The sequence below is a fragment of the Dermochelys coriacea genome, chromosome 2 (genome assembly GCF_009764565.3).
Source record: "Dermochelys coriacea isolate rDerCor1 chromosome 2, rDerCor1.pri.v4, whole genome shotgun sequence".
Lineage (NCBI taxonomy): Eukaryota > Metazoa > Chordata > Testudines > Dermochelyidae > Dermochelys > Dermochelys coriacea.
The window spans coordinates 158,968,389-158,989,956 of record NC_050069.1 but is presented as its reverse complement, the minus strand read 5'-3'; the positions used below and the strand labels follow the sequence as shown (position 1 = coordinate 158,989,956).

The following is a 21,568-nucleotide window of genomic DNA, read 5'->3' as shown; positions in this document are numbered from 1 at the left end:
TTTGATTTATTGCCAACCCTCATTCAGTGGTATCTCTTCACCTTAAATGTTAATCACTTATATAGAGACAGCAACCAGAGGAAAAGAAAAAATACTTTAAATTGCGGCAGATGATAGTAGATTATATATTTCCATTTATTATTATGTGTAGACTTTCTAGAGAGATGTATTTATTAATATTATGCTTCTTTTTGATCTTATATTGATCTCACCAAAGAATCTTAAGTCTTTATCCACATTTTCATTAAGAAATTGTCCTGTGCTGACAATGGTCATCAAGACAGGATTCCACCTAAAGTGGTACTGAAAACAGTTTGACTGCTAATGGAGACAGGACATGTCATTCCAACACCATTAGGGAAAGGGTGTTTGAAACTAGGGTTTGCTTGTATCTGTGTCCTGCAACACACAAATTTGTTACACTGTGAGGTTCCCTAGCGATATTACCGAATCTCTGTCATGCTTTTCTACAAGAGTTTAAAAAATGGGGTTTTCCATGAACACTACCCATTAGACGGTGAAGGGGAACCTACTGCTAACAAAGCGTCAGCGTCTTAGGCTAGACTGGGCCTTTGTCAGTGAATGGTGGTCTGTTCCTTTTTCCTGTCTATAAAATATCAGTATTTGCTGTGATACCACTGAAGTCAGAGTCCACATCAGCAGTGCAACTGAATTTTGGTGTCTAAAGTTACAGATTTAATGAAAAATTTGCAACAGTGGAGGAGAAAACAATATGACAGGGAAAAAAAACAATTTAATTCAATTCTTCATTTAAAGGTCCTTTCATACAAAAAAAAATCTATATACATATTCAAAGTTATGTATACTTATATAAACCCATGCCTGGCCAAAAAAACAGACTCAAAGAAGTACCATGGGACCCAGATGATCAGTACTGAAGAGTGGAAAGATGCTTTTGTTTCCAAACTAATACTTGAAGGTTTTAGTCTTCACAAGACTCTTCATACTTAGCAAGCATCATTAGCATAGCTATTATCTGTGAGATAGACAGTCACTATTGAACAAATGCATCAAATATCCTCCAAAGAATGTTCAATGGGAAATATGAAAATGTACAGTACATGGGTGTCAGTATAGAGACCTCTGTGCTTCATAAAGTAGGCCCAGTGGAACTCTTAAGAAAGGAAAACGCTTCTTGGCAATTCAATTTATATGAAATTTAGAAATAACGTAGATTTATATTGCGTCGCCTAGCAAGGCATGTGTGAGTGGAAAGGAGACAAAGGCCCAATTCAGGAAACCATCCCTCTCCAGAACAGCACTTATACATTTGTTTAAACCCCATTTAAGGTTAGGGGATTAAAACACATACATAAAGTTAATCATGTCCTTAAGTGCTTTCCTGATTAAGGACCAAAGATATTTCCTTCCTGCCCTGCACGGGAGCCAGGCACAATCTAAATTCTTACACTCCCAGTACACAAGGACGAAGGCCCAGATTTTTTAAGGCATTTAGGCATTCCTCTGCTCAGTGTTGCAAGGCCTAAGTGACTTGGACAGCTAAGTCCCATTTTCAAAAGTAACTCGGGTACGTAGGACTTGCCTACATGGGGAAGCTATTGCAAAATAAGCTAAGGTATGAATTTAAAGCACAATAGCTATTCCGCACTAGCTCCCTGTGCGGATGCTCTTATTCCACACTAAAAGTGCCTTTCTGTGGATGAATTTAATCCGTTTCCAAAGTAAATTAAGCTAAACAACACAAAGGGATTCTCTAACTGAACAGATAGGCTATGGCAAGCTGCGGGTGACTCTACAAGGTACGAGCCTCCTGTAGTCTGACTGTCCGCTTGCACCTTGCTGACACACATTAACAATTGGTCAATGCACTTTGAGCTAGTCCCATTTCAAAGAAGACTAGAGCAACAGCTCTAACAAACTGTTAATGCACAGCAGCAGGGTGCACACAAACAGCGAGGCCTGTTCTCCACTACCAAGTTAGGTCACCGTAACCTGCCTTGCGTCAACCTAGTTGTGCAAGTGACTACCTTTAAACTAGTCTCCCACCAATATAAGTGTCCCGTTACTGCAATGCAGTAACACCATCTCCCTGAGTGGCGTGTATACACTGCATTACATATGTCAACCCTAATAGTACTTCAGCAGCTGTCCCACAATGCCCCCTCACTGACCGCTCTGGTCACAGTTGTGACCTCCACTGACCAGGAGACACAGAAACTGGATGGCCTCCCTCTCATTTAAAGCCCCATGAATTTCTGAAATGCCTTTTCCTGATTGTCCAGCTTGGTGAGCACACCCAGCAGCTCTCCTATGTTGTGTGTAGCTGCCCATGCCGGCTACGTACACCAGACACACTGGCTTGAAATAGACAGGAGAGACTGGATCTCCTATGTGGAAAAGAAACTAGAAGCACTGCTACGGACCAGCCATAGAAATGTTGACATCTACGAGCAGATTGCACAGGGGATGCAAGAGAAGGGATATGATGGGGAGCAGCAGCAGTGTCGCATGAAAGTGAAGGAAGTGCATCAGGCATATCAGAAGGCCAGGGAGGCCAACAGTCAATCTGGTCCTGAGTCACAGATCTGCCACTTTTACAAAGAGCTGCACACCATGCTTTCAAAGACACTACCTCCACCCACACACCACTGTGACTACCTCCAAGGAGCCCAAGTCATAGGCTCTTGCATGGAGATCAAGAAGAAAGAGGAGGAGGATGGGGGACATGCGACCAGGGGTCCAGCTATGCCGCAAGCCAGAACGTGTTTGAGACTCCACCTCAGTCCTGGCAGTCGAGCATGGATGAGCCCGATGCAGGGGAAGGAACTTCAGGTAAGTGTGTAATTGTATTTCCCATTATATCAATGTACTGGTGGTGCCCCCAATTTAACAGGACACAGCTATTGACTTTTCATTAATTTACTCATACTAGAAGAGGTAGCATTGCAACAAAGAAAGGTAGCGTTGTTATCTGCTTTATGTTCCCCTGTAGTGTTTTTGTAGTCATAGCAGTCCCAGGATATTAGAGACAAGGTTGGTGAGGTAATGTCTTTTGTTGGACAGAAGTTGGTCCAATAAAAGATATTACCTCACCCAGCTTGTCTCTCTAATTCTCCTGTAGAATTAGGCAATGGGAGCCATGAGGAACAATTTGTTTATGTACACAGAGATGTCTCTTGAGCCCCTTGAGAGATCTCAAAGAAACTTCCATGGAGCTACTCTGTGATCCTCTCCCAAAGGTGTCCAGGGAGGGTAGCCTTATTTCTTCCTCTGCGGTAGAAACTTTCCCATGCCAGTTAGCGATAACTTCAGCAGGCACCATTGTAGTAAACAGGCTAGCAGCATACGGGCCCAGTCAGTTTCAGGATGCCAACAGTAGCTGTGCTCTCTTTACCTTTTGTTACCATCAAGAGTGAGATATCAGCTAAAATCACCACCACCTGTGGAAAACAGTGCCAGTATTCAGTGCCACTACCCTATGTTCATAGTTTCATGCAGCCGAACAATTCCTTCCTCATTTCCCTGGCCCCTGGCGGGCCACACTTACTGTGGCTGGTGCTGTGAGTGGTGCCATATTCAAGCACTCCCAAGCAGAAGTGTCAATAAACAGGTCTTATTTAAAACTTATGGAGAGCAGGGGAAAGGAATTCTTAATTGTAAGTTTTGCTTTCCACTGTGTCTATACTGACAATGGTACCTGTGTGTGTTTTAGCTGTAGCTGCTTCCATTGCCCCTGCATGCATGTGGAACACCTGAGCCAGATAAGGAAGAGAAAAAAGAGGAATTGAGATAACATGTTCAATGAGATCTTGCAAGCCAGTTCTGCATCAGACCATGAGCAAAGGGCCTAGAAGGGTGAACATTGCAGACACCATGGAGAAAGGTAGGAGAAAGGCCCAGGAATCCCAGCAGAAAGAGGACAGGGAGATGCACCTGGACATAATGTGGGTTTTCCAACAGCAAATACAGATGCTGAACACTCTTGTAGACATACAGTTTCAACAATCATTGGCTTGCCTCCCTTTGCAGTCAGTGGGGAACTCATTACAACAGCTCCCGACATCCCCCTCAACATTCCATGTGGCATCAAGGGCCGCATCGCTGCCCCTACTACTCCACGCCGGGGGGATATTAAGGACAACCGCAGCTTCACATACACAGATCTGTGAAAGCCCAGGTTGCTGTATGAGCAGGTAAAATGGACATGAATGTTCTTTCCTTTTGTTAAGTTCTGTTAATTTATTGAGTTTTTAATGTATTTGCTTTTAAATTGCAAAGTTTTTTCTTTTCACTGGTTTTGTTACAGAATAAAATTCTACTATTGGGAAAATAATTCATCATTATTAGTTCACAATATATGCTGCAGAAAGCCTCGAAGTTCATAAAGCACCCACTTACTTGTTACCGGGCAGTGTGACACAACTCACAGGATCAGGGACTAACACTGTGTAATAATCATAAATGTACAGCAAGCACCACAAAATTAATAGGTGCAGTGACAGTATTATATTAATAGACACACACCAAACACCACACAATTCCTAACAGGCCCCAAAACTGCATGCCCAGGCAGAGCACAGTATATCACAATGCATTACTGTGGCTCACTGTTAAAGTGCTCTTTCACAGCCTCCCTGAGCCATATAGCTCCTCACTGAGATCTTCCAGTAGCTTTTTTGTCAGGTTGTTCAGACTCAGCAGACAGATGCTCCAGCTCCACCCTCCACCCTGGTGACAACTTTTCCCTGTTTGCCTCACAGATATTATGCAGAGCAGGCAGCTATAACCATTGGGATTCTTTTTCCCATTGAGATCCAGTCTTGTGAGTAAACCACGCCAGCATCCCTTCAATCTACCTAAAGCACATTCAATTATCATTCTGCACCTGCTTAGCTGGTAGTTGAATCTTTCCTTGGTGCTGTTAAGATGGCCAGTGTATGGCTTCATGAGCTAAGGAAGCAATGTGTATGCTGGGTCTCCCATACTTACTTTTGGCATTTCAACACTGCCAGTGGTAATCCATTAGTCAGAAAGAAGAGTTCCTGCTTATACCTTTTTGAACAGTCCTGTGTTCTTAAAGATGTGAGTGTCATGCACCTTCCCTGACCTACCAACATTGATGTCAGTGAAGTGTCCCCGGGATCCATCACCACTTGCATAACCATAGAAGAGTAGACCTTTCTGTTGATGTACTCTGTGGCAAGGTGGTCTGGTGCCAAAATAAGGATGTGTGTGCTATCACTCCACTGCAGTTCAGGAACCCCACTGCTGCAAATCCATCCCCCATGCCCTGCACATTGCTGAGAATCACAGTCCTGCTTAGCAGCAGACGATTAATGGACTTTCACACTTGCATGACAACAGCCCCCACAATGGATTTTCCAGTTCTACAATGATTTCCCACTGATCCAGCTTTGCAAGCTTCCACAGTGTGATGTTATCTCCACCATCAGTGCAGCTCTCATTTTGGTGTCCCTGCTCTGGAGAGCTGGGTCAAGCTCGGCAACACAGATTCGGATGTGCAAGGCCACATTCCTGGAAGTGCTGCAGCCACTGCTCATCATCCCAATGCAATGCAATCCCACCAGTCAGTGCTCATGTCTCAGGGATCTGTAGCTGCTTCATGAACACCACCAACAACCTTGAATTGGTTCTCGCTATGTCTCACAACAATCTGTTCTCCAAGAAATTGTCATGTTCCCCGCTGATTCAGTTCTTCTTACAGCTCTGCAAATACTGGGGGATCATATGTCCTGTGCTTGCAATGCATATGATAATAGTGCAGAGCTGTGCAGGCTCCATGCTTCTGTCAGAGATGGTGAACAATGCGGGGGGCCATGCAAGTTCCTGGGATTTTTTTAAAAAACACAAAAATTATGGGATGGAGATAGCTGCATACTGGGAAGTTGACCCCTTGCTCCCAGTCATTCCTGCATAACTCATTTCTACCTCACCTTGCATTACCAAAACTTCCAAAAAGATAGTGCGCTAGATGCTGGCAGGTTGCATACTGGGATACCTATCCATGGTGCACCAGACTGTGCATCGACACAAGCGCTCCTGCTGAGTGCACGCAGCCCTGACACAAGGAGCCACGTATACATCCACACAACTGATATACCAACTGTGGCAGCTTTACAGCAACATAACTTGTGTTGTCCAAAGTTTGTATTATAGATGTGGCCTTTAACTGCAGTGAATTGAGTTGCAACAAGATTGTCCATATGGGAGCTAGTGCAGAACAGCTATTCCAGGCTTTTTCCCTGAGTAGACAATCCCTTAGGCTCCTGAGTCTCACTGGAAGTGAAATGCTGAACAGAACAATGCCTCAATACCTTTAAAAATCTGGGCTCAGGAGACTCTGGTGTCAGCATTGACATTAGAAATTCCTTATTTTAACAGATCTATGTCCTACAGAGAACAGACCAAGTTGCAATGTAAGTTTCATACACACGTCTAGGAAGATGGGAATAGAAACTTGGTCTGTCAGCTCCAAAACCACACAGGTTTCTTTCTACCCTTTTGTTCAAAGAGATCTTTACAAAGCAGTAGTTGCAGGCCCCTTATATCTCTATGGGCTAGCTCCTGGGGAAGGAACATCATACACAATACTAGCAAATTACAACAATGGGGTATTTAAATGATATTCCCTTCTTTCTACCGGCCAGCAGAGCTGAACTAGCACAATGTCTCTGGATGATACTACTGACACACAGCCCCTCCCCGGGCCCCACTAATGGACCCAGTGGTTTATTGCCAGAATCCAGTCCACAATTTGTTACGGTCAAAACCTCGTTTAATGAGATCTTTTTATGTTAAAATGTTACCCTGAAGCTTTAAAAGACCATATGTACGTTTATCCAGTCTATTGTGAATCTAGATTTAAATGAAAAATTGGATTAATTTGAAAATGTCCATCCCTCTCATGTAATTAATTTGAAAGGATCACTGTTGTCAAAGAGAATTCTTGTTATAATGAAGATGTCTTGAGGTTACAGATCAGGGTGAAGTTTTATTTCGATTCTCATCCAGTAAAAATGAAAGTAGTTTGCAGAACTAGATTCTGACCACTGCAAATAGACCTCTGATTGAGATATGTCTGGGACGGTATGTCATAAATTTCAGTGACAGTGCAGCCAGCCTTAGAAATAGATCACATATACTACAGTCTTCGGACCTCAAACCGATGTCACTGTTTTAGTCATATGGACAATCCAGAAGGTAAAGTCAGAGTTCATAGGGGTGGGTGTGGGTGTTTACAAAAAGGAGATGGTGTTAGGATTAGTTTTCACTTTCTGAAATACATTTAGTAGTTTTAAAACAATTGGTTGTTGATACACTGATATTCACTAATTTTAAGGTTGGGTGTTTTCCCTTTGGTTTTTTAGGAGGATGTAATCAGTGGTGAGCTGGAGCCGGTTCGCTAGAACCAGTTGTTAAATTTAGAAGCCCTTTTAGAACCAGTTGTTCTACGAGGGACAACCGGTTCTAAAAGGGCTTCTAAATTTAACCAGCCAAAAGTGGCGCCTTAGGCGCCGATTCCATGGGTGCTCCAGCCCTGGAGCACCCACAGGGAAAATTTGGTGGGTGCAGAGCACCCACCGGCAGCTCCCCACCCTGCCCCCAGCTCCAGCTCACCTCACCTCCGCTTCGCCTCAGTCTCCTCCCCTGAACGCACCGCCCCGCTCTGCTTCTCCGCCCCCCACCCCAGATTTCCCGCGAATCAGCTGTTCGTGTGGGAAGCCGGGGCGGGCTGAGAAGCAGGCGGCAGCTTCACACTCAGGCCCAGGGAGGCAGAGGTGAGCTCTGGTGGGGCGGGAAGGGCGCGAGGAGGGCCGCCCACACCGCAGCAGGTAACCGGGGGGGGGGGCGCGCAGAGGAACCGCTCCCCAACCCAGGTCACCTCCGCCACCCTCAGCCTGAGCGGGAAGACGCCGCCTGCTTTTCAGCCCTCCCCGGCTTCCCGCTGAACAGCTGATTCGTGGGAAGCGGGGGGCGGGCGCAGAGAAGCAGAGTGGGGCAGTGCATTCAGGGGCGGAGATGGAGCAGAGGTGAGATGGGGCTGGGCGCAGGTGGGGAGCTAACAGTGGGGGCTCTGCACCCACCAAATTTTCCCCGTGAGTGCTCCAGCCCCGGAGCACCCAGGGAGTTGGCGCCTAAGGCGCCACTTTTGACGTGATCAGTGGGGGGAGCAGCCGATCCCCCTGCTCCCCCCCCAGCTACGCTCCTCCACCCCTAGGAGCCAGAGGGACCTGCCGGACACTTCCTGGGAGCTGCCCCAGGTTAGCACGACCGGGACTCCCCACCTCGCCCCTCGGCAGGTCCCTCTGGCTCTTAGGGGTGGGGTGGGCACCCACTACGGTGGCCCACAAGACCCTCCTGCCCAGTTCTGGAGGCAGTCAGGGGACAGGGGAGGAGGTGGATGGGGCAGGGGTCCTGGGGGGGCATCAAGGAATGCGGTGGATTGGTTAGGGCAGGAGTCCTGGGGGGCGGGGGTGGGCAACGACCCCCTCATGGGGTGAGGAGGGAACCTGTTAAGATGTTGGCAGTTCATCACTGGATGTAATTATAGTTTCCAGGCCACATTCTGTGCTAAAATCAGTGAGCTCACCCAGGGCGCATGCTCATACAGAATTTTCTCCTTTAAAACTAGCTGTCATCTTCATGAACTGTGTATGTGTCTTATTGCTGCCTTCAGCAGCATGCATGAGTGGATGAAAGTTCTTCTAGTTTGGGTAGTACAGGTTTATGCTCATAGCTGCTCGTTCCTCAGAAAGATAGGGAAGCTGCAATTAATGGAAATAATAGAATAGCATGTTTATTTGAATGCTGTTGCACTGTTTGACTCCTTTTTATTTGAGGCTGAATAATTTTATTCTGTGTGGGGCACCTTAACCTACCAGATTATCCCAACAACCAGTCAGAATAAATGCAAAACTCCAAATGGTCACCTCTTCTAAAATGATGATTTAAAAAACAAAACAAAACAAAACAAAGAACAGTCAACCTATTTTACCCCTTTTATTTTTTTTCCTTTTCAGCAAAATCAGCAGGAGGCCATTTTTAATTGCTAACAAAGCGAAAGTTTCTAATTAAATTGAAATTGCCACTGTTTAAAAATTAAACTCCAGCCTGAGAGGAAACAGATAGACATGATCTTGTACTGAAAGTTACCCTTTCCTTACATCATAATGGATAAGGGCACCATCACTTTCCATTTGAACAATTGAACTCTCAGTTACAGGCTTGTGAAGTGCAGAGAATGGTAAATACTGTGCTGAGAATTTTTTTCCAGTTGAGTCACAGACCTGTGAAAGCCCGGATAGCAACTCATTAACACCACTGTGCCATTTCATTGGTAAGAATAGCCACAGGGATGCCAAACAATTTACACACATAAATTTATGCAAACAAATTCTGATGTCTTGAATATGTAATAAACCCCCACCCGCCCTTTAAACAATGGCCAAGGTTTTTCTATAGATATCAAGGCTGGTTTTTAAACTATCTACATGCTGTCACATTCCCAAAACTGAGCTAGAAATTCAGTACAACCCAAAGACCCCGATTAGGAAGAAGCATTCCCTCAATATTTTGTGGCATTTATATGACAGCTTTAAAGTAGCCTGTAAGCTAAGACAGTATTGATTGCATGTTCACAGCATGTGAATTCAAACTCCATCCCCCAGCTACACAAAGTTCAAGTAATTTAGCCCTATCTCCTAATAGCTGCAAAAACCCAGCACCATGGGCTGTGTCACAGAGGATTCTGTGGGAAGTATGCCACTGAACTGATGTTACTCCATTCCACTCTTCTCCTAGCTGCATTTTAGATCTCCTTGGCTCACAAAAGTGTAGAGGAGATCTTGGTACAATGGTAAAGCTTTTTTGTTGGTTGCTTGGTTGGTTGTTTTGCTCAGTTTTTTTGAGAGGGAAGCAGCCAACAACTACCTAAATGAGCTCTAAAAATTAGCTGTTAAGATACCAACTTCAGCCATAACTCTGCCCTCTCTTTCCTTACCCATTCTCCATCTATGAGATATGTTTGGAAAGAGCCAGGAGATTCTTATACCCCAGGATCCAAATCCCAAGCCTGAAAGGGGTGAAAACCAAATTGGGTGTTTGTCTAGGAATCCAAAAGAGTATTTTTTGACATAGTCCTACAAGACTCAGAATGCAAATCAGGGACCAAATGTTGAGATCTGAATAAAACTGCAAAGAAAACCAGGAGTATGGGACAAAGGAAAGGGAGAGAATGTAAAATGTGTTGTGAAGTTGGCAGGTGTAATGATAAGAATGACAATGCTGAGTAAATCTGGTTGTGGGCATAGATATGGATCTGAGGGGATCAAAACTTGGCAATCCCAAACTAAACATTTTTTTTAAAAAAAGGGAGGGGGACAAAAGATGGAAGAGTGATGCAAGCATAGTTTATTAGCATAAAGAAAATGAGTACTTGTGGCACCTTAGAGACTAACAACTTTATAAATGTGTTAGTCTCTAAGGTGCCACAAGTCCTCCTTTTCTTTTTGTGAATACAGACTAACACGACTGCTACTCTGAAACCATTTATTAGCATAGTTACCCCATATTTTTTAAATGTGTACATTATTCATTCACAATGGATAATTCATATTTGGCATCTGTTCATTCCACACATGGAATTCTGCATGATTTGGCCCACAGGATGCAGAGAGATAACCCTGGGCATAGTTTCTCCATGGCACTAGACTGATTTTTAGTTACATGGGTCCAGGCTGTATTTAGATCAAAGCTTCAGAGCTGAAAGGGCATCCAAGCCTTTCATTCCTTTTTAAAAAAGGTGAAACAGCTTTGGCACAGTATCTGTGGAAAATAAAGGTGACTTTGCGAACGTACATGAACTTCATGTTGATTGAAAGTCCAAATTAGACCTGTAAATAGCCATGAGTCAGTTTAAAAAACATGAAATAACACTGAATGTTTCTTATTATGCAATGTCTATTATTAGCCCATTCTGGGTTCTTTTTTTAAGTTTCTTTGTACAGTACTTGGAAATAACCTCAGTTACCTCACACAAATTAACCATAGAATCCCAAGTGTGTCTGGTGGTATTTGATAAATCCTAGTTAAGCTCCAATACTTTCCAATACCAAAAAGAAATTTGTTTCAAAAAGTAGTTAAGGTTGTTAGATGAAAACAGTAATTTGCTTTTCACTCTGTTTACACAATCCAAGCATTTAAATTAAATGAAACTTAGGGACATCATAAATCATATACTACCCACATAGTGAACATAAACACACACCACTTCATAGTCTCCCCGCTGCAATAAAAAGAGCTTTATGTGTAAAGGAGATCTTCTGTGAATGGATCTCCCAACTTTCATGTAAAACGGAGGGTACCCCTGTATCCATGGTCCATGCTACGCAGGGATAGCACAGAATCGGTTTTCTGAGGAGAGGGATGAGGTGGGTATGAGCTTAGGAGCTGCATTACCTATTTCTTAGCTCCTGCCTTTTCGATGGTGCCTGAGTTTTCAAGGAGACTAACCTATACAGAAATTTGAGCAGTTACTAACAAGCCATTTCTGAGCTAGGAGGAGACAAAGGAAGTTTTAGGACAAAGTCAAAATTTCAAATCAGGGTACATTTTTAACAGCTCATAACTCAACAAATTTGAATTTTCATCAACCGCTGCAGAAATGCCTTCCTGCACCTTCACAGTAAACCTGGAAATTATAATGCCAAATTTGTTTTCTAAGGGTCTGACTACACAAACACTTAGTTTGCGGCAAGCCAGGGTGTGAATCTACCTTGCACGACCCTGCTGCTGAGCACTAACAGTTCCCTAGTGTGCTTTAATCTACCTTACTTTGACACAGGGTAGATTAAAGTGCACTTTGAAATTTACAGTGCCTGGCAGCAGTGGGCAGCAGACTAGCGCAGGGTTGATTCAGACCCCGGCTTGCCATGGACTAAGTGTGTATGTAGACAGCCATAAACCAAATTTTAAGGGGGCTAAAATAGAGCTTTAGAATGGAAGTTGGTTTCAGTCTTAATTATGAGGAGGCTACTTATCACTTTAGAGTTGAAACAGATAGGGGTAAAACTTTCAAAATTGCCCACATGACTTAGGAGCCAAAGGGCTTGTCTGCACAGGGACATTATTCTGGAATAAGAGAGTGTGTGAATTTAAAGCAGAATAGCTGTTCTGGAATAACTTCACAAGGCAGCACTATCATTCCGGAATAAAAGTGCCTTTCTCTGCTTCAGCTTAATCCGCTTCACTCTTCTTCAGAGAGTTATTGTGGAACAGCTGTTCTTGTGTAGAGAAGCCCTTTAAGTCCCATTGACTCTCAGACTTTGACTTTCACTGACTTTGCAGAGTGCAGAGTGAGTGTAAAATACTACCATTCTGTTTGGTAATATTTTATACTCACTTTGCACAGGTGTAAGTGGCTAGACAAATCGCAATGCAGTGGAGAAGTAGGCCTACAAAAATCCATTGGTATAGTTGCAATTGTTTGTTTTTAGGAAGAAAGAGATATTTCCATGGGTTATATTGGTGATATACACTTAAAGATGTCTATTAACAGTCACATATACAGCCTTGGAGGTAAATTTATTAAAGCATGGAGACATGCATTCATGTACGTCTTTGAAAGTGTTGGAAAGAGATCTTCCAGCATGCAATATTCCTGGGTGCAGTACTATATAGCTCCTGGAATAAGCTCCTTTGGGAAAGCGGTACATCACTTCTATCTATTAACAGCCTATAAATACTATATGCTCTAAGTATTTTATGGTTATATAAAAGGATTGGAGCTGCAAGCGCTATGGTTTTATTTGGATATGTATCAAATGACTATTAAGATAGCTAAGTCAGTAGGGTGACAATTTCAGAACTTTGCACTCTAGAGTGCTGAGTTCTTATTGGCGGAACAGAATTTTGTCTTGTTTTAAGAAGAAAAATTAATCAAACTGGTCTACTTATTAAAATATGTTTGCACATTATGTATAACAATGATTGGTTGGCTACAGTGCTTCAGATAGTCTTCTTTCAAGTACTGTTGTGACAGCCTCTAAAAAGGTCTTCTATAAAGCAAACATGAGTAGCCAAGCACACCTCTTATTCAGAACTTTTTGGCTCTTAGAAGGGAAAAGAAAATGTATAAATTAAGCCGATTTGTGGTGCATCTTTACGTTTTAACTCGTCATTCATTGTTTGTGTCATAAAAATCTTTGATGGTATCTGACAGTAATCTGATTTAATGTTAAGGACAAAGAACCAGCCCTCAGTTTTTCAGACATGCAGCAGTTATAAAGAATAAATGATAAACAATTTTCTAAACATAATGTGTAAATTTATAGCAGTAACATCTTGATCTTGCATGAGAAATACAACATATACATACTAAGCAGAACAGCTCATTCTAAACAGATGCAGGGTCATCCATTAGCAATACTTTATCTGATTAGTATTGTTAATGGAAGGGCTTACCCAGCCATTTCCTAAAAGCAGATCTGCTGTAGATCGTTAATTCTTGTCAATATAGTCATCACAGCTATCATGGTAAAGATAGCCCAGCTATTAACCTAGTAGAGAGAAGCGGGCAGAAAAATATACTGAGCAGTTAGTGAAATGGAGATCCTTCCATTTATCTTTTTTCTCCACATACCGCTCCTCCATCTTGCTCGTTATTTCACTTGCAAGACACGTTATTTCAGCATCTTTCTTTCCTCAAAGAAATTCTAATACATTCAGTGCTTCAATAGTGGTAATTTATGGTAACTCTCGATTTTACACTCAATACAGTCTTAATAAATGAAAAGGTAATACAGAAAAGTCATTTTTCTGGAACAGAAGAAATGAGCATAGTTACCCCATATTTTTTAAATGTGTACATTAGAAAATAGACAAAGTTTGACCGTCCCTTGAGAAAAGAGTGGTTTTGTAAATGAAACATGTAATATTAACTTTGAACATGATCAGTTTCCAGTTTCAGTTTTGCATAGTGCTTTTCTATCTTGTTTGTTTTAACACCACAGGGGGAAAAGAATCGATATAGTTAATGACCTGCTGCCATTTCTATTACAAACCCTAGAACTTATCTAGCAATTTGTCAGTCCAGAGATGTAACCTTCTTGTTTAAAATCACTTAAAGTAGTTTGAGTTGCTCTTTTATGTAGAGACCAGTCAAAATACAGATTTTTAGTTTCCGATACACTTGAAATAGCTCTTTGATTGCAAACAAGCATTTATTTATTTTTAAAACCTAGCACATTGCAGACACCAAATCCAGGATGACAAACATAATTTTCTTTTTCATTCAAACTGTTAAGAAATACAGTAAGTTCAAATTTGTCCCAAAATGTAAGTTTTATTAATACAAGCCTTTATGAAAATCCAAAGCGAATAGAAATGTTTTTGCAAGATAAAAGAAAACAAAACCCAAAGGAAAGCAGCGTTTACATAGATAGATAGATATCTGCCATATATGCCACTCAAACCGCACAGAGAACTAGAAAATGCAACTAATTAGAAACAAAAAGTAAAGCTGATTGTCCTATTATTCATTGTCCACCTTGGGAAAAATGGAAAAAGTAAACAAGCTCTGTAAAGGGTGGAAGTGATTTCAAAACATCTTTCAGACTAAGGAATTAGCATTTCTAATACACTTGTACATTATTTTCTTTTATAGGCTGACAGTGTCACTGTCATTTTGAAGAGTGAATGTTGCATATATTTGTTAGATGTCTTGTTGTCTTAACAGTGTTGCTCCCAGAGTATTAGACACAAGGTGGGGATTTTATCTTTTATTGAATGATATTGGGGTGTCCCACATCAAGTTGGTCCAATAAAAAATATTACCTCACCCACCTTGTGTCTCTGTATTTGTTAGAGACATTTTCAGTGACTTCTGATTGCTATAAAGGCCAAAACCCTTTAAAAATCCTGTAACAATTATGTACTCTCATTACAAAATGTATCCCTAAACATGACGAGGAAAAGCAGGCTTTCTGTATAATTTAAGCAGCTTTGGATAATACTTAATTTTCCAGACAAGATACATTTTAAATATTTTATTTGTATAGCTCCTACTATAGGTTCTTTACATAAATGTTGATGAGTTTACAGATGTGCCCCTGCCCTGAGGATCTTACAGTCTCATTAGACAGCATAGAAATGAATGGAAAGGAAGCAGCAAAAAGCAGTGTGAATGCCCTCCCTAGGCAGATTGTAAAGGTTCTCTGCCCCAAGTTGCATTTCTCTTCTCATGCAGCTGCTCCCACAGGTGCATAGAGGTGCAAATGGTACCCCCGGACCATGGTTTACTTAATAGTACTATGCAGCTACATACTGCTACATGCAGTTTAGTTGGTTACATGCAGTTTAGTTGGTAATGTAGTCTCTGGATTTAAAAACAAAAATAAGCATGCTATCTGTAGTTACTTATACATACAGTATGTGGCATATTTTATGTAATTACACTGTCTTTGCCCATTAAAGTCCATGAGCCAACTTTTAAAATACATGCTTAGGGGTGGATCGCCCCCTCCTGTAGAAAAGCATGTAGGAGAAGATTAAGGTGGAGAAAGATCTCTGTGAGGATCCCCTCATAGAGTTGAGAGAAGGAGTTTGCTTTCTTCCCACAGAATGAGCCATGAGGCTTGCCCTCAAACTATGGGCATCATCTGGGATCCACAGAGGTCACTGGAATCCACAGAGATTCTCTGTGCCTTCCCACTGTCTCAATGCTCTGTTGTGACCATAACACTGCCAAGGCAGCCAAAGAGCCACCACTGCTCCTGGGTCTCTGTTAAGGAGTGATACCTGCCACACAGGGAGCTCTGCAGTAAAGACAATATAGCATAGGTGTTATGTTATCTTTTCCAGGTAATACCTGCTGGCCTGGTGGTGAGAGAATGTATGTCCCTTTTGGCCGTCCTTTCAGTCCACTCGATTCCCTGCCATCTCTGTCTTTATGGATCCCAGACACATAGATAGCCCTTCAAGGGAAGGATAGCAATGGTGCCTTGGAAGTACTGGCCCCTTCCCTTCTGTGTGGCAAGAGGGAGATCACACATGGAGGGGCCCTCTGCTCTGGAATCTTGAGGGGAGAGCACAATCTGGCTCAGAGTTTTGACTCAGACAAGTCTTTCATTGATGTCAGTTGACTTGTTGCCTGTGTAAAGATCAGTGTTGGCAATTTCCTGGGGAAAAACTAGTTTAGGACAGGGCACTGGTAAATACTGGGTTAAACTCAGTTGAAACCAGGAAATGAGGAAAAATAAAATTATTATTAGAATATGCAAATGAAAATTACTGAAAATATTTAGCAATTTGATGATAATTTTGCAGTATAAATAATATTGAAAACTGAAATATGAGTCATGATATGTATAACTTCCTTGAGAAAATACTGAACCAAAATGTATACAGACATTCCAATATTCAGTATTATAATTACATATATTAGTGTTATGACTACTTTAGTTTATTTTTTATTTGTACAACCCTAAATTAATCTCTGAATTTACTGCCTTATGTAAGCACAGTTTGAATGTGTAACTAAAAGTAAGTGTAATGTGGTTTGCATTAATGATACAGATTTTAAAAGAGAAAATGACTTGAACTGGGACTAATTAGTTTTTCACAGGGTGGTAAAAAACATGATTTTTTAAAAACCACCTCTGGTAAATACCATGCCATCCTTGGCAAGAACTGAGTAAAGACATCAGGCATTGAGCACCAGTAGGGCTCAGATGTGTGTATCTAGTGCTATCTAGCCCTGAGTTAAGAATAATTGGTATTACAATCAGAAAAGGCTGCTTAGAGAATCTGATCTGCTGCCTTCATTCCGTATTTATTACACCATTCCAGTCAATGTCTCTTCTATCCTGTCACAGCATATAATCTTCATTGATGTTACTCTCACTTACCAACCTTGGTAATCTATTCTATTCTCCAGTTTTTTTCTTTTGTTGAGAACATGAAAGGTCAGCAAGTAACCCAAAAAGTGTAAAGTACTTATTGGGACTTCTGTGCATTATAAAATAAAGTGTAAGCTAGCTTTGATAACACATTGCAATGAGATCAAAGTGCACTATATCACTGATATTGAGCATGACCCTCCTGTTCTGCTACAAGCACAACTCCCATGCTGGGTCCCAGCAGCAGAAAGTCCATTCTCTGTTGCCATGGAGGTGAATTTGAGCCATTAACATGAGAATATTTTCCAAAGTCCATTTTTTTCACCTTTCCAAGAATAAATAAATTATCAGTGTCAGTTCTGGAAATGTTTGTATTTAAAATGCTTTCCGTGAAGAGAAGATTCTGAAATGGGCTTAAAATGTGATTTTTTTTTTAGTAGCAGCTGGTCACATGGGGTTTTTGTGTCCCTTTACTATAGTCATCTTTGGTTTTCTTATACTTCTCTTTCTTTTCTATATCATGCTTTTCTTTTCCTTCTGTTTTTCTTCCCTTTATCCTTCCTCCCCATTATTTTTATGTCATTATGTTCTCTTATCTATCCTGTGCCCATTGCTTCTCTTATTTTAGTAATCTTCCCAGTTCTCCTACTTGCCCCTTTTAATCCTTGGACTTTTGGTTTTGATGCCCAGCCACTATAGCATGGAGTCTTCTGGCTGTAAACACTTCCTAGGGTAGTCTGCCAGGGCAGCAGGTATTAAGGATTTGGGGGATACTTGTGTGATCTGAGAAGTTCAGAGATGCACAAGGGCTAGCAGAAAGACCAAAGATTGTTTGCAAACCTTAAAGAGGGTGGGTAGAGGAACCAGGGTTATCTATGTATTATCTGAACACTTAATAATTGTTAGACCTGTAGTGAACCTTGAAGTCATGAAATTGAACAGTGGTTCCAGGTTCACAATGTGTTACAAACCTGAGAAGAGGACATTTGCACAGTAAGGAACTTTGATACTCCTGCACAAACATTTTCCCCTGCACTTAGCATCATATCTGAATGTTTGCATTCATATTTAATAATTTTATTAAGATGATGTTGAAATAAAAAGAAAATGGTACAGAGTTTAAGCATAGAAGTTTCTGGTTATCAGGGAATAAGGTACAGATTATCAAGGGGTGTGAAATTCGGTTTAGGAACAGGTGGCGTAAGGAATACATAATCTGCAGTCTCCCCAGTTGGGGGTAAAAGTTTAATGGGTCAAAGTACAGACATTGAGATATGGGGGTATGTTGTTCATATAATGGCTATGTTCAGGTGTGGAGTATAATGAGTGGATACGATGATGAGGATGGATTTACCCTCATTTGGTGGGATTTAATGTTCAGTGAGTTTATGGTTCCAGTTCATATGGTCCAATAGAAAAAGTCTCTCAGTCCCTTTCCCATAGTTGATGCACAATGTCATACCGGCTCACACCTCCTGGTACTGTCGGTGGCCGGAGATGTGTTTGATGTAGATGTCCCTGGACCATCAGATGGTGTCCGAGACCATGAGGTGCCGCATAAGCCGTGCGTAGCATCCCTCAGGTCCGCAGCACGCGCTCATTGCAGGGGTTCCATGCGCCCAGTACTACCAAGCTGATCTCTCCTAAACAAACTCTGATGAGAATTTGACAATTCTGCAATATCCCTGCACAATTAGGTTTTTCCTTTCTAAGATGAAGTCAGTGGGACAAATTCTTCTCTCAGTTGAACCTTTGGTAACTAAAATGAAGTCAGTGGGTCAGAATCTGATCTCAGCAGTGTAAAATCAGAGTGAGTACACTGGTGACAATGGAGTTACTCTGAATTTACACCAGTGTAATTGAACTCAGTCTAGCCTCTTGCAGTTTCATGAGAAAAAAATTTTCCTCACAGTGTCAATGATTTGTTCTTCACTGGTTGTATTGAAGTAGTAAGTACCTCCATATATTGGAGTCTAAGGGTAAGCAGCTATACGTGACACAGCAGCCATCCCTGCAGAAGTTACAGAGAGTACAACAATAACACTGATTCAGCTCTTAATTCCTGCTTAAACGTCCTGGTGCTGTGCTTGACTTAAAGGGTGTGTTGAATTGTCACTGGGAGAGAGAACAAAGCTCTTCACTTCCTACGTTGGCAGTCTGAATGAACAAGGATGGGTAAGGAATGTGTTAGCTGCTGAGTGAAACACGCTTTCAGTAAACATATTTGATGTTAAAATTTGGTTAAATTCATTCTGGAGATCGTCTCAGTGTGAACCATAATTATACAATTCTGAGGTAATACTGTAATCTTGGGCTGCTTTTACTTGGATACATATTACAGCTCAAATCTGGCCATATTCAGTAGTCCTCGTTTGAGCAAAATGGCTACAATGAAGAATAAAAGTGAGTTGGCCAGATTCTCCTCTCACACGCACCAGTTTTACTTGGTGTAATTTAATTGACTGCATAGGAGTTACTCCTGATTTACACTGGTGTGAGAGGAGAATCAGGTCCAGTATCTGGAAAACAAAGTGGAGGGATTGACATAACTTCTTTCTTCCATTAGACATTTTCATATACTCTGTTCTTTAAGTTAAGAACTGTACAATCTTGGTTCGCTTCCTCAGTGATTTAATTTCTGATCCTCTCTTTCAGCATTTGGGAATGAGCAGGGCTGTCAATGCTAACATATGGCTTACTGCAGCAGTGCTTACAAAATTGCTCTATAGCCTCGCCTGAGAGAATTCAGCATCCCATGTACTTGTAGTTGCATGCCTAGCTCCATGGTGTCAGCATTCAGATATGGTTCCAGTTATTTATTACAACAAATATTTTTTTAAAAAAACAATATGTGGAGGTGACTGTTTATTGGGTGAGAATGGACAACTGAGAGTGATGTGAGAGGTTAATTTTTACATGTCAGATTAAGAGGGACTTTTTACAGAGCAGCTGTTTCATCTGTTGAAGTTTCTCTGTCCTGTATTTTACTATAATTTTTTTTAAAGGAGAAGATTAATTGTTTGGCCCAAAAAGTCTGAAAAATCACATGCCATGTATGTACTCCAGTGACTATAGCAAAACTTAGCCTTAGAAAATTGCATGACTAGGGAAAGCAGATTTTTATATGCAGTTTAAAAATACATATCTACTGGGTAAGCAGGCATAAGTGGCATGTGGGCAGTAAGTTTTTTGATCATGCTGCATTTACAATTCTCCTTCCTGTGCCACAATTTCTGGGGAGTCTGTTTTGTTCTATTCCGGTGTACGCCAATGTTTTTCTTAATTATTTCTGACAGTTTGATAATTGTGTGAGCTTTTTCAATCAGCCGCTTTCAAGAACTCAGAATCTGAATTAATTCTCTAGAAGAGACTAGCTAATGTCTATCTTTGGCAAAGAATAACGGATAGGTCACTGGAAATAATTAGGGAAACCAATTGTGTACACCCCAACTGAAGAAATTATTTTTTGGGTGTTCTAATCAATATCTGATGCTTTTGTTTGGATGGGAACTGTAACCACAGTAACTAAAAGCCAGTTTCTGGACTTCGATGTGGAGGAGTGGGGAGAGTACTCTCCTGAAATGTCTAGCGAGAACACAAAAAGTGTCTGAGATAAAATTAGCAACCTTGTTCTGTTGAGCCATGAAACCCCATTTGATCAGCAGCTGACTTTAGCCAAATTCTTTGTAAAGACACCCCTCAGCAACATGTGTATAAACAATAAGTGCCACTCTAATAGCAATGCAAAGGTCAAATTTAAAAATAAATAAACAAAAGCAAGGATAAAAATTGCTGACCATGCGCCCAATAATCTCCTGTGGAAGTCAGGGGACTTTTCAATTCACTTCACAGCAGGCAATATCAGACCCCGTGTCTCTATGTGGTAAAGTTCTTTGTTTTTAACAATTTCACTTTTTAAAAAATTGGTAAGATATATAACTTTGACCAATTGATAAGGCTTATCCAGGTCTTAGTTCCACTAGCTCATAGAAGTTGATAGGAGTCAAACAGAAGTGTTTACATTGTCATGAGATATAGTAGGCTTGTGTTTATTTTGGCATTCTGAGCCTGGCTTGTTTCATTGTGCAGATATTTATGTGCAGATTTTTAGTTCTGGTGAGTTTTGTTATAACTGGTCTCCAAACTAAATACTAATCCAGCTTCTTGATATTAAAAATGTGCTATCATCTTAGTCAATGACTCAAGGCTGTATTTTTTTTTCTCATTGGGTCAGATCTAACTTTAGGATGTCACTAAATATACAACACATGGAAATAATTCATTTAAGAGGGGGCTTCCCCCCCGCATGTGGCTGTTAATTAGCAGATGAATTTTGATGTTCTAATTGATCTGCTACAGAGACAGCTGTGTGCCCCAGCTGTCCTCCATTCCAAAAGGCCTCCATATAAGGGCCAGGGGGAGAGAGGGGAGCAGTGCTGCTTCTGACAAATTGATTTAACTAGAGTGCACTGCCTTCAGGGAGCCATACACCACACTGTCACTGCAGATGATTGCACCCTTTGTGGACTCCAAACACTGTAGCACTGTAATTGCCCACCAATGTCCTTTCCATTGCTTTGCTGAAATTCAATTTTTCATGCCTCACCAAGCATTTTTTTTTCAGTTTAGAAATACTGTACTCTGCCTGATTTCCATTTCAAGAAATGCAG

General features: G+C 41.4%; 1 protein-coding gene across 19 annotated transcripts in view; it reads left to right on the top strand.

Moving 5' to 3' along the window:
• The window catches only part of LOC119850530 (poly(rC)-binding protein 3-like), a 685,847-nt gene that overhangs the window by 506,124 nt on the left and 158,155 nt on the right, over positions 1-21,568 (top strand). The window contains exon 1 of one of the 19 annotated variants that reach the window (XM_043508583.1): positions 19,010-19,073. The exons of the other annotated variants lie outside the window; for them this stretch is intronic. The gene's annotated coding sequence lies outside the window, so the exon portion shown is untranslated. Of the gene's footprint in view, positions 1-19,009; positions 19,074-21,568 lie in introns of those variants that run through there. 19 annotated transcript variants of the gene reach the window in all.